Here is an 11,580-nt window from a genome sequence, read left to right as displayed (position 1 = left end):
CTTGTTGCGGCCAATCGCTCGTCGCCCGATCGCCGGGAAGCGTGCACCTGCAAAAGAAGTCCGCACTGACCGGAGGCGGCTCCGGCGGGGACCCTCCGACGGTCAAGTCAGAGAGGTGACTGGGCAACAGTGAAATGCAGACAGAGAGCTCTGAGAAAGAGAGAGAGAGAGAGAGAGGAGCGAGCCTGCGTATTGGGAGAGACGGGCGATCCCTTGCACTGTTGCCTTCCCGGTATATATAGTGGAGCTAGGTATGGCGCCGTCATTAATGGCGCGGACAAGTGAGGAACTGTCAACTCACTGTGGGCTGTCAGAGCCGCGTGAAAACGTCATGTCGCCGTGCGGCCGTCTAATCACCAGGGTTGACCCGGCTCTCGGCGGGACAATGCCCCTAGGTAACTGTGCCGCATGTCCGTGTCAGAGCTGACAACGTCTGGCGGCTGTACGGTTGGAGGAGCCGACCGACCCCAAAGTCGGTAGCCAGCCAAGTGGTGTCGGCCCCTCCATTGGTCGGCGAGCATCATGTAAGTCGGGCCTCAGGCCCCCCGAGTTCAGTCGGTCGGGATGGTTACGCCCGACATACCCGGCTGGCGATGGGCCGTAGACTGGTCGGTAGTTAACCGCTGATGGCATCCGTCAGTCGGTCGCCCCGACCAACTGTCGGATGGTCTATCGGCCAGTCGGAGTCGTCCGTCGGAGGCGGTCGGGTCGTCAGTTGGTCGGGGGGTCGGGCCCCGCGTCGGGCCCTGCGGTCGCTCCGTCAGTCGGGGCCTCCGTCAGTCGGTCGGGGGTATCCCCAACAGTTGCCCCCCTCCACTCCCAAGTCGGGTGGTGAGCAGGACGATGCTTCCATTCGGGCAGCAATCCCGGACGACTGGGAGTGGATTTGTCGCACGTGTAGATCCGACCGTACTGTCGGATGATCCGATGTCAGACGCCTCATGAATGCTCAGCGATCCGGACGTCCCAGTCGATGTCAGAGGTCACGTCGGCGTCAGGCGTCAGACGCCACGTCTTGTTGTCGTCAGTCGTTACGTCGGTGTCAGAAGATCGGGCGTCGGACGATACGGCGTCAGTCGATCGGATATTCGGCGCCGATCACGGAAGAGAGGGCCGCTGTCAGGTGTCCCATCGGGAACGCGAACCGGTGCGGGTGCGTGAATGCAGGGCCGCGCCCCGCGTGCCGCGTGTCAAGGTGGTTGGCCGGTGCCTCCTCCGGCATTTAATGCGGGCGGTGCGGCCGTCCCGGGGCGGGGCTCGTCGAATCTTCCGCCAACCGGTGGGTGCCACGCGTCGCGCATCTGCAGGTCTTCGGTCGGCGCGGAAGGATCTCGGCCGTCGGTCGGCCCTATATATATAGGCCTCCCGGACCCTGACCCACATTTGCAACATTTCGCTGGGGAAACTCTGTCCGGGCGATTTTTCAGTCGTCGCGGGCAGAGCTCTTCTTCGCCTGCGGAGGGTCCATCCGGTTCGTGGTCCCCCCTTTTCCTTCTTCCTTCCTTCCTTCTCTTTCTTCCCTTTCGGTCCCTGCATAATGACCAGGAAACCGACTCAGGGAGCCCGGTCGGGGAACCCGACCGACGACTCCCGATCGGCTCCGGAAGATGAGGTCTCCTCGCTTTCGGGGCCGAACGTCGATCAGCTTCGGGAGCACTATCGCATCCCGGAGCAGTTTCGGCTCTCCGCTCCAGGGGCCGGCGGTCGGGTCAACAACCCTCCGCCCGGCGATCTGGCGCTGTACGTCGAAGACCTTCGCGCGGGTCTTCGACTTTCGATTCCGGAGTTCGTCCGAAATCTGCTTGACTACTACGGACTCTGTCCGGCGCAACTGACGCCGAACTCTGTTCGGTTAATCATTTCTTTCGCGCTGTTGTGTCAGCTCTTGCCGACCAACCCCCGCGTTTCACTCTTCCGGGCCTTCTTTGTGCTCCGACCCCACCCTAAAGCCCGAGGTGGTGGCTCTTCAACCCTCGGAAGGGTCTCGCTTTCATAACTGGTCTTCCATCGTCCATTCACGGATGGAAGAATCAGTTTTTCTTTGTTTCCTCCTCTTCTTCTTGGGGCTTTCCTTCTCGTTGGGGTATACCCCGAACAGAGGCCAACGACAACAGTCGGGTGGATGTGGACGACCAGAAGGACTTCCACCAACTGAAGGACATGTCGGTACCGAAGCAGAGGGAGCTTGTTACCGAACAAGCTCTCTATGACGCCGGCTTGAGTCTGGTCCCCCGAATAGGTATCGCCCGATCCTCCGGCTTCTCTTTTTGTCCGTCTTTTGGTCAGCTTTTGGCCCAGCCATTAACTCTCTTGTCGGTATTGCAGGGACACCACCGAGGATGAGGCCGACTGATGCCGAAATTCGGCAGTTCGCCACGAGGAAGAGGCCAGCGTCGGGGGCCGGCCCTTCGCGCCCTGCAAAGAAACCGACCCCAGCTCCGCCAACCGTCGAGGCGTCGGCGACCGACCAGTCGGAGCCGGTCATAGCCCTCGTGGCTCCGACGGTCCGAGCTGAGGAGAGGCCGACTGAGGAGGCGGCCGAAGAAGTATCGGCGGCTTCGCCGGTGCGGGTGGAGCCGGACGACGTTCGGGAAGCCGAACATCACCCGACGGCGTCCGCTGGCGCAACGGGGGGCGCCGGCTCAAACTCCAGCGTGCCGTCGCTACCAGTACCGTCGGTCGGGGCAGCTGATCGGGGGAAAGCCCCGATGGAGCCCGAGGAGGAGGATAGGTCGGGGAGTCGCTCAATGCCTCCCAGCGCATACTACCCCGAGGGTGCGTCGGCGTTGGCCGACCACAACCTTGCGAGGAGGTTGTGTCAAGGATCCTCCTCCCAGCCGACGTAGAATCGCTGCGGTCTCGGCAGGTGGCCGAGATGCTGTCGCGGTTCTACCCGATGATGGTTGAGGTAAGCTCCGCGTCACCCATCTTTTGACTTAGACATTTTTCTTGTCATGCGATTCTGACGAAGCTTTTTGATCGGCAGCTGATCTTCACAATGTCCGAACTTGAGGCCGGGTACCGAAGGTTCGGCAACGTTCGGGCAGCCTTCAAGGAGAAGTCGGCGGCGGCCGAAGCTGAGAGGGCGATGTTGGCCGAACAACTCCAGCAGTCGGCCGACCGGGAGGCCAAGTTAGTCGACGAGGTCTCCCGGCTTGGGTCCGAACTACAGTCGGCCAAGAAGGAGGCCAGACACAAAGGTCGGGCCGTGCGTCGTCTTCGACGCGAACGGGATGGTGCAACTGCCGAACTCAAAGGGGAACGCGAGCAGCTTCGGGTCAGCCTGGAGAAGCTCGCGGAAGCCGAAGAGGAGCTGTCCATCGCCCAGATCGACGCCGAAATGGCGAAGGTCGAGGCGGAGTCGGCGAGGGAGGAGCTCGCCCGAGCTGAGGACGAGGCAATGTCGGCGAGGGAGTCGACCGAACGGGCGGTGGAGGACTTCCGGTCCTCCGACCGATACCGGGAGGAGATGCTCGAATCGGGCTTCGCCTCATACCGGGTCGGGTTCGAGGACGGTCGGGATGCCGTCCACGCCTTGTACCCGGAGTTGGACGTCAGCCGCATCGTCCCGCCGCTAGCCGAGGTGGAAGGAGTCGAAGGAGAAGGAACAGAAGAGATGGCCGACCAGCAGTCGGGAGGCATCATCGTGGTGGAGGAGGCCGTCCCGGAGCAGGTGCCGACTGAAGTTCCTTTGCCGACCGAAGCCCATCCCTCGGTGGCCGACCCAGCGTCGCTTATGGCCGAGACGCCGATCATCCCCGATCCTCCGTCGGTCGAAGAGATCGACTAGGACGGGTGATCGGCCCCGCCGACCATCTTTACTTTTTGTCTTTTTGAAAATACATGTAATCGGGCCTCGACCCGACTCTGTAATTCCTTTTCATCAATGAATGAAACTTCTTTCCTTCTCTCCTTGTTATTTGTAATGCCGGCTATAGCTGCGATGTCGAACTTTAGTCGCCAACTTAAGTAAGCCACCAACTCACATGAGTCGGTAGGACTCCGACAACTCGCATAGCCCTGAAAGTGGAATGGGTCCCGACTTTGGGTCGGCTTCCAATAGTCGAAGCCGTCAGTCGGGTGCATCTATTGAGTCGGGATCCGACCGAACCCGGCAAAGGTTCAGCAGCCGGACTTCCGTAGATGCACCTAGTTGATCATCGTCCGGCGCAGTGTCGGGGGTACGATAGTAAGTCGGGTCCCCATGCTCTTGCGTCGGGTTCCACGTCTTTTGACAGACGGTGGCAAGCCGAATGTCGTTCAGCCGGTCGTAGGTCGGTCGGCGAGTCGTGTGTGCGACTAAGGTCACGTCGTGTGTGCGACTAAGGTCGCGTCGTGTGATAGACGATGGTAAGCCGAATATCCCTCGACCGGCCGTAGCCTGGTCGGAAGTCGCGGCAATAGTCGCGTGGGCTTTTAGCCTTTCTTCGGTCGGGGCCCGATCGGCCAGTCGGCCGATGGATTCTGCCCGAAAATTCGATCGTAGAAGGAGTATGAACTCCCGTCGCAACAGCTGCATCGGCCTTTGTCAGGGGCGGATGTGTTGCCGAAAGTCGAAGGAGCGTAACTCCCGTTCATAAGAGTCCGTCGGTCCTTGTGAAGGTCCGACGAGTCGTCGAAGGGGTATTGACTCCCGTCATTGTAGATGCATCGGTCCGTGTAAGGGCCCGATGTGTCGTCGGTGCCAGGTCCGCGTCGATGCGTCGGGGCTGAGCGCCGATCAGTAGTCGAAGAGTTAGAACTCCGATTTTTCAAACTGAACTTGTATTCCGACAATTGAATTACAGAATTCACTGGTAATACAGCCTCAAGTTGTCGGCGTTCCAAGTCCGGGGAATGGACTTCCCCTCAAGGGTCTCCAGCCGATAGGCTCTCGGCCCGAAGGTGTCAGCAACCTTGTAGGGTCCTTCCCAGTTGGGAGCCAGCTTCCCTTGGTCCAAGGGCTTCGACGCTTCTGCCTTCCTCAAGACCAGGTCGCCAGGCCTGAAGAGCTTTGGTCTGACCTTGGCGTTGTAATACCGGGCGACCCTCTGTCGGTATGAGGCCATTCGGATTTGAGCCTCATCTCGCAGTTCGGGGAGAAGGTCTAGGTCGGCCCTCCGACTTTCGGAGTTGTCTGGCTCTTGGTACTGCTCGACCCTTGAAGATGGGAGGCCAATCTCGAGCGGGATCATAGCGTCTGTCCCGTAGGCCAAACTGAACGGCGACTCCCCAGTCGGGATGCGGGGGGTCGTTCGGTAAGCCCACAGAACGAAGCCCAGCTCGTCGACCCAGAGACCTTTGGCTTCGTTCAGTCGGGTCTTGAGTCCATGGAGCAAGGTTCGGTTAGTCACCTCAACCTCACCGTTGGACTGCGGGTGCCCGACTGAGGTCAGTCGATGACGGATATGGAACCTGGTGCAGAAGTCTTTGAAGTCTTGGTTGTCGAATTGCCGTCCGTTGTCAGTGATGATGGTGTGCGGCAATCCAAACCTGAAGATGATGGACTTTTGGATGAAGTCCTCCATCTTCCGCTCGGTGATCTGCGCCAAGGGCTCGGCCTCGACCCACTTCGTGAAGTAGTCGATGGCGACAACGATAAACTTTCTCTGGCCCGATGCCGGTGGGAAGGGGCCGAGAATATCGACTCCCCACTGAGCGAAGGGCCACGGAGCGACAATGGGAGCGATTTGGCTGGCCGGTTGGTGCTGAACATTGGCATACTTCTGGCATGGCTCGCACCTTCGGACCAACTCTGCCGCATCCTTCCTCATGGTCGGCCAGTAGTAGCCTTGTCGCAAGACCTTGAAGGCTAAGGACTTGCCCCCCAAGTGATTCCCACAAATTCCTTCATGAACCTCTCGGAGAGCGTAGTCGGCGTCGGCCGGTCCCAAGCACTTGAGCAGAGGGAGGGAGAACGACCTCTTGTAGAGTCGGCCGTCCATGATCACATATTGCGACGCCGACCATCGGAGTCGCTTGGCCTCCGCGGGATCTTCGGGATCGGTCCCGTCGGTGAGGTACTGGACGATCGGGTCCATCCAACTTGGTTCGGACGTTAGCTGCTGCACTTCTTCGACCCGATCGATGCTCGGCTGCTGGAGATTTTCGACGAACGTCCGACCCAAGGAGTCATAGGCCGACGTTGCCAATCTGGAGAGAGCATCGGCACGGGCATTCTCCGATCTGGGGATGTGGGAGATCTCGAAATACTGGAGGCGCGCCACGAGGTCCTTTACCTTCTGGAGGTACTTGATCATGGTCGGATCTCGCGCCTCAAAGTCGCCCTTGACCTGCCCCACGATCAGCTGAGAGTCGGAGAATGCCTGGAGGCTGTCGATGCCCAGTTCCCTCGCCATCCTCAAGCCCGCGAGGAGTGCCTCGTATTCGGCTTGATTGTTGGAGGCCTTGAAATCGAACCGGAGGGCGTATTCGGTGACTACCCCATCCGAATTCGTGAGCAGGAGTCCGGCCCCGCTCCCCTGAGCGTTGGAGGCTCCGTCGATGTGGAGTACCCAGGTGGAGATCGGGTCTGGCTCAGAGACCGTATCTCGTCCCGGGTCTTCAGCTCCCGACCCTCGGTCGGTCGTTGGGCATTCGGCGATGAAGTCGGCCAAGACCTGAGCCTTCAAGGCAGGCCTTGGTCGGTACTGAATGTCGAACTCGCTAAGCTTCATTGCCCACTTAGCGAGTCGTCCCGATGTGTCGGGTCGGCACAGTATGGCCCTCAGGGGCTGGTTGGTGAGTACCACGATGGCGTGGGCCTGGAAGTATGGTCGAAGCCGTTGCGCGGAGACGGTCAGGGCAAAAATCATCTTTTCCGTCTCCGAGTATCTGGCTTCGGCTCCGTGGAGCACTTTGCTAGTGTAGTAGATGGGCTGATGAGTTCGGTACTCGTTTTCCCGAACAAGCACCGAACTGATCACCTCGGAAGATGTGGCCAAGTAGAGATACAAGGTCTCCCCGACTTGCGGCTTTACGAGCAGCGGTGGGGAAGCCAAGTACCTCTTCAGGTCTTCGAAGGCCTGTTCGCACTCATCCGACCAAGAAAAACCGTTCGCCTGGCGCAGAGTCTTGAAGAACGGGAGGCACCTTTCAGCCGATCGGGAAATGAATCGGCTAAGAGCGACGATTTTTCCGTTCAGCTGTTGGACCTCTTTCTTGGTGTTCGGATGACGCATGTCGAGGATCGCCTTTATCTTCTCAGGGTTGGCCTCGATCCCTCTCTGAGAAACGAGGAATCCGAGGAACTTTCCTGAGGTCACCCCGAAAGCACATTTGGTCGGGTTGAGCTTCATTCGGTGTCGTCGAAGGGTGCGGAAGGTCTCCTCGAGATCCCGAACATGGTCCGGGATCTGCGTGCTCTTCACTAGCATGTCATCCACGTACACCTCCATGTTACGCCCGATCTGGTCTTTGAAGACCTTATTGACGAGTCGCTGGTAAGTGGCGCCGGCGTTCTTCAATCCGAAGGGCATCACTCGATAACAGTAGAGGCCCTTGGGAGTCACGAACGCGGTGTGCTCCTCATCTTCAGGCACCATCCGGATCTAGTTGTACCCGGCGAAGGCGTCCATGAAGCTGAGCAGTCGAAATCCGGACGTCGCATCCACCAGCTGGTCGATCTTCGGAAATGGGAAGCTATCCTTCGGGCAGGCTCGGTTGAGGTCGGTATAGTCGATGCAGATCCTCCACTTCCCGTTGGCTTTCTTGACCATGACAACATTGGCGAGCCAATCGGGATACGTGGATTCTCGAATGAAGCCTGCTTCGAGCAGCTTGTCCACTTCTTCGTCGATGGCCTTCTGCCTTTCTGGGGCGAAGGACCTTTTCTTCTGCCTCACCGGCTTTACCGTCGGGTCGATGTTGAGTCGGTGAGTAATTGTTTCTGGGAGAATGCCCGACATATCCGCCGCCGACCAAGCGAATATGTCGGCGTTGGCCGTCAGCAGCTCCGCCAGTCGGTGACATTCGGTGTCGGGCAATTGAGACCCGACCCAAACTTTCCTGTCGGGATTTTCTTCAATCGAGATTGCCTCGAGCTGCTCGGCGGGCAAACCCCGTTCTTCCTCCTCCCTTTGGTCCAGTTTGTCGATTGTCAGAGGATCCTTCGTCCCGTCGCTTTGAGCGGAGATTTGGAAGCATCGCCGAGCGAGCTGTTGATCTCCGCGCACCTCTCTGACTCCATTTTTGGTCGGGAATCGAATAAAGAGATGGTACGTCGAGACGATCGCCTTGAGGGCGTTCAATCCGGGTCGCCCGAGTATGGCGTTGTAGGCCGAAGGAACTTGGGCGACCGCGAAAGTGAGGGAGACCGTACTTTGCCGTGGTTCGGTGCCGACTGTCACGAGCAGGGTAATTTCTCCCTCTGTCGTGACGGTGTCTCCGGCAAAGCCGATCAGGGGCACAGGGATCCTCCTAAGTCGGTCAGTTGACAGTCGCATTCGGGAGAAGGTCGAGTAAAACAAAATATTTGTCGAACTTCCATTATCAACAAAAATTCGTTTTACATCATAATTGGCTATTGTCGCCGACACAACAACAGCGTCATCGTGGGGAGTCTGGATGTCCCGAGCGTCGTCTTCTGTGAAAGTGATTATGTCGTCCGGGCGTGGCTTTTTCGTCGGCTCCCCCTCTGTAGACGTCCCCGGTCCCAGCCGCTTGGAGATCATGTTGATGACTCCGGCCGTCGGCTGGTTAGTCGGTGCCTCTTCAGTCGGCTGGGGGCGTCGGTCGGCAATCGGTTGGGTCGGCGGACCCTTCCTGAATTTGTCGAGATACCCCCGACGGATGAGATTTTCGATCTCATCCTTCAACTGGATGCACCGCTCGGTGTCGTGGCCGTGGCTCCGATGGAACCGGCAGTACTTCCGATGGTCGAGGCCCTTTGCCTTCAGAGGCGGAGGCCGTCGCAGGTATTCTTCCCCCTCAATCTCCATCAGGATCTGCGCACGGGGAGCGGAGAGAGGAGTGTAGGAGTCATACCTGGGACGCACCGGCCTCGGGGTCTGTCGCCGGGGTGATTTTTGGATCTGTCGGGGTGGAGAAAGCCGACTATTGGTCGGGGGCCTGGCGGGCTCCCGACCTTTTCTCCGCTTCTCCTTCGGACCCCTGGGCTCCGCCAAGCGTCGGTCGGACGCTCCTTCGTCCGCACGCATATACTTGTATGCGCGCTCCAGTAGCTCGACGTATGTTCGGGGGAGGGTCTTGTCCAGAGAATAAGTAAATCGGGATGACCTCAGGCCCCGTTTCATGGCTGAAACTGCCATGTCTTCGTTGAGGTCCCGGACCTCGAGCGTGGCCGCGTTGAATCGCGCCACGAAGTGTCGGAGCGTCTCGTTTTCCCCCTGCTTGAGGGAAAAAAGGCTGTCCGACGTTCGCGGCGGCTTTCGGCTAGTGCTGAAATGGGCCACGAACGAGTGCTCGAGCTGCGCAAAGGAATGGATGCTGCCCGATCGAAGATCGGAGTACCAAGCCCTGGCAGCCTGGCGGAGCGTAGCGGGGAAGCCGATGCAGAAAAGAGCGTCGGTTGCCCCTTGAATCGTCATGAGAGCTTTGTAGCTCTCGAGGTGGTCGACCGGGTCGGTGGAGCCGTCGTATGGCTCCACGTGCGGCATCTTGAACCGACTGGGAATCGGCTCGTCGAGGACCAGTCGGGAGAGAGGTTGGGCGGTCTGGAAGTCGACGTCGTTCGAAGACCTCTGACCGTCCATCTGCAGTTGGGCGAGTCGGCGGTCGATTTCCTCGAACCGTCGCTCGTAGTCGTCCGCTCGTCGATGCTGGGAGACCCCAGGGGTGGAGCCTCCGGAAGATTCTGAGAGAGAGGCCGACGGTGTGCGCGGCCGCTTCTCCTTCCTTGCCCGTTCCAACGGGGAAGGAGAGGGCCGCTGGGACCGTCGGTCGTCGCGCCGTGGTCGTCCCTCCTCCTCTCCGTGGGAGCGCTGTTGGGAGCGCTCGCATGGAGGCGACAGGGGTCGGCGCGGCCGTCGGCGGCTGCTCCTGGAAGGCATAGGTCGGGCCGCCGGCTGCTGCTGGAGGCTTTTGACTGCGTCGGTCAGTACGGTCATCTGCCGTACGATGGCCGCAATCTGGGCCTCCGTGGTCACTGCAGGGCGCGGAGAGCTAGGCTCCGCCGCCGGGGGGGGCGGGGAGGCCTCTTCCCGGCGGGAAGAGCGCCTCGCCGACCCAGTGACTCTCGATCGTTGAGCTCTTGTCTTTGTCATGCAGACCACCCCTACCTGGCGCGCCAATCTGTTGCGGCCAATCGTCTCGTCACCCGATCGTCGGGAAGCGTGCACCTGCAAAAGGAAGTCCGCACTGACCGGAGGCGGCTCCGGCGGGGACCCTCCGACGGTCAAGTCAGAGAGGTGACTGGGCAACAGTGAAATGCAGACAGAGAGCTCTGAGGAAGAGAGAGAGAGAGAGAGAGGGGGGGAGAGGAGCGAGCCTGCGTATCTGGGAGAGACGGGCGGATCCCCCTTGCACTGTTGCCTTCCCTGGTATATATAGTGGAGCTAGGTATGGCGTCGTCATTAATGGCGCGGACAAGTGAGAAACTGTCAACTCACTGTGGGTTGTCAGAGCCGCCGTGAAAACGTCATGTCGCCGTGCGGCCGTCTAATCACCAGGGTTGACCCGGCTCTCGGCGGGACAATGCCCCTAGGTAACTGTGCCGCCTGTCCGTGTCAGAGCTGACAACGTCCGACGGCTGTACGGTAATTGGAGGAGCCGACCGACCCAAAGTCGGTAGCCAGCCAAGTGGTGTCGGGCCCCTCCATTGGTCGGCGAGCATCATGTAAGTCGGGCCTCAGGCCCCCTGAGTTCAGTCGGTCGGGATGGTTACGCCCGACATACCCCCGGCTGGCGATGGGCCGTAGACTGGTCGGTAGTTAACCGCTGATGGCATCCGTCAGTCGGTCGCCCCGACCAACTGTCGGATGGTCTATCGGCCAGTCGGAGTCGTCCGTCGGAGGCGGTCGGGTCGTCAGTTGGTCGGGGGGTCGGGCCCTCCGTCAGTCGGTCGGGGGTATCCCCAACACTTCTCGATAGAATATATATATATATATATATATATATATATATATATGATGAGGTCCATCTGCTTAGATCGGGTTGAAACATGATCCTTGGGGCTTCACCGGATTTTAGCGTATTTTATTTCGATGACGCAAGAGAGCACTAATAATTGAGGCTTACTTGGTCAACTCATTGCCGTCCAAAAACAAATAAATAAACGAAAGGAAAAAAAATATAGGGAAGGATGGCTCCATTCTCTAGGCCTTCGTATAGTAATACTATTATGCTAGATCTGTCTTTGAGGGAGGAAAAGTCTCCAACCCCACTTAATCACCCATTTTTAATTCTATTCGTTTCCCTGAGGCTTTTTATTGTGAGTCACATGTTTCATGAGGAGTTTACTTTTGCTGACTTTGTGGCAGAAGTAGCCTCATGTCACCATTAAAATTCCACAACCGCGCCGCATCAACTCCATTGATTAAGAAAGATCCTAATGGGAGTGTTTGTAAGTTAGCTCTCAAACAACACCATCAAGCATTTGGGGCCTCAATGAGCTGACCATTTGGCTCCTCTCACAAAGAAGCT

This window comes from Elaeis guineensis, chromosome 16 (assembly GCF_000442705.2).
Source record: "Elaeis guineensis isolate ETL-2024a chromosome 16, EG11, whole genome shotgun sequence".
In the NCBI taxonomy this organism is placed as follows: Eukaryota; Viridiplantae; Streptophyta; class Magnoliopsida; order Arecales; family Arecaceae; genus Elaeis; species Elaeis guineensis.
The sequence above is the reverse complement of the archived record's forward strand: the minus strand, read 5'-3'. Positions refer to the sequence as shown.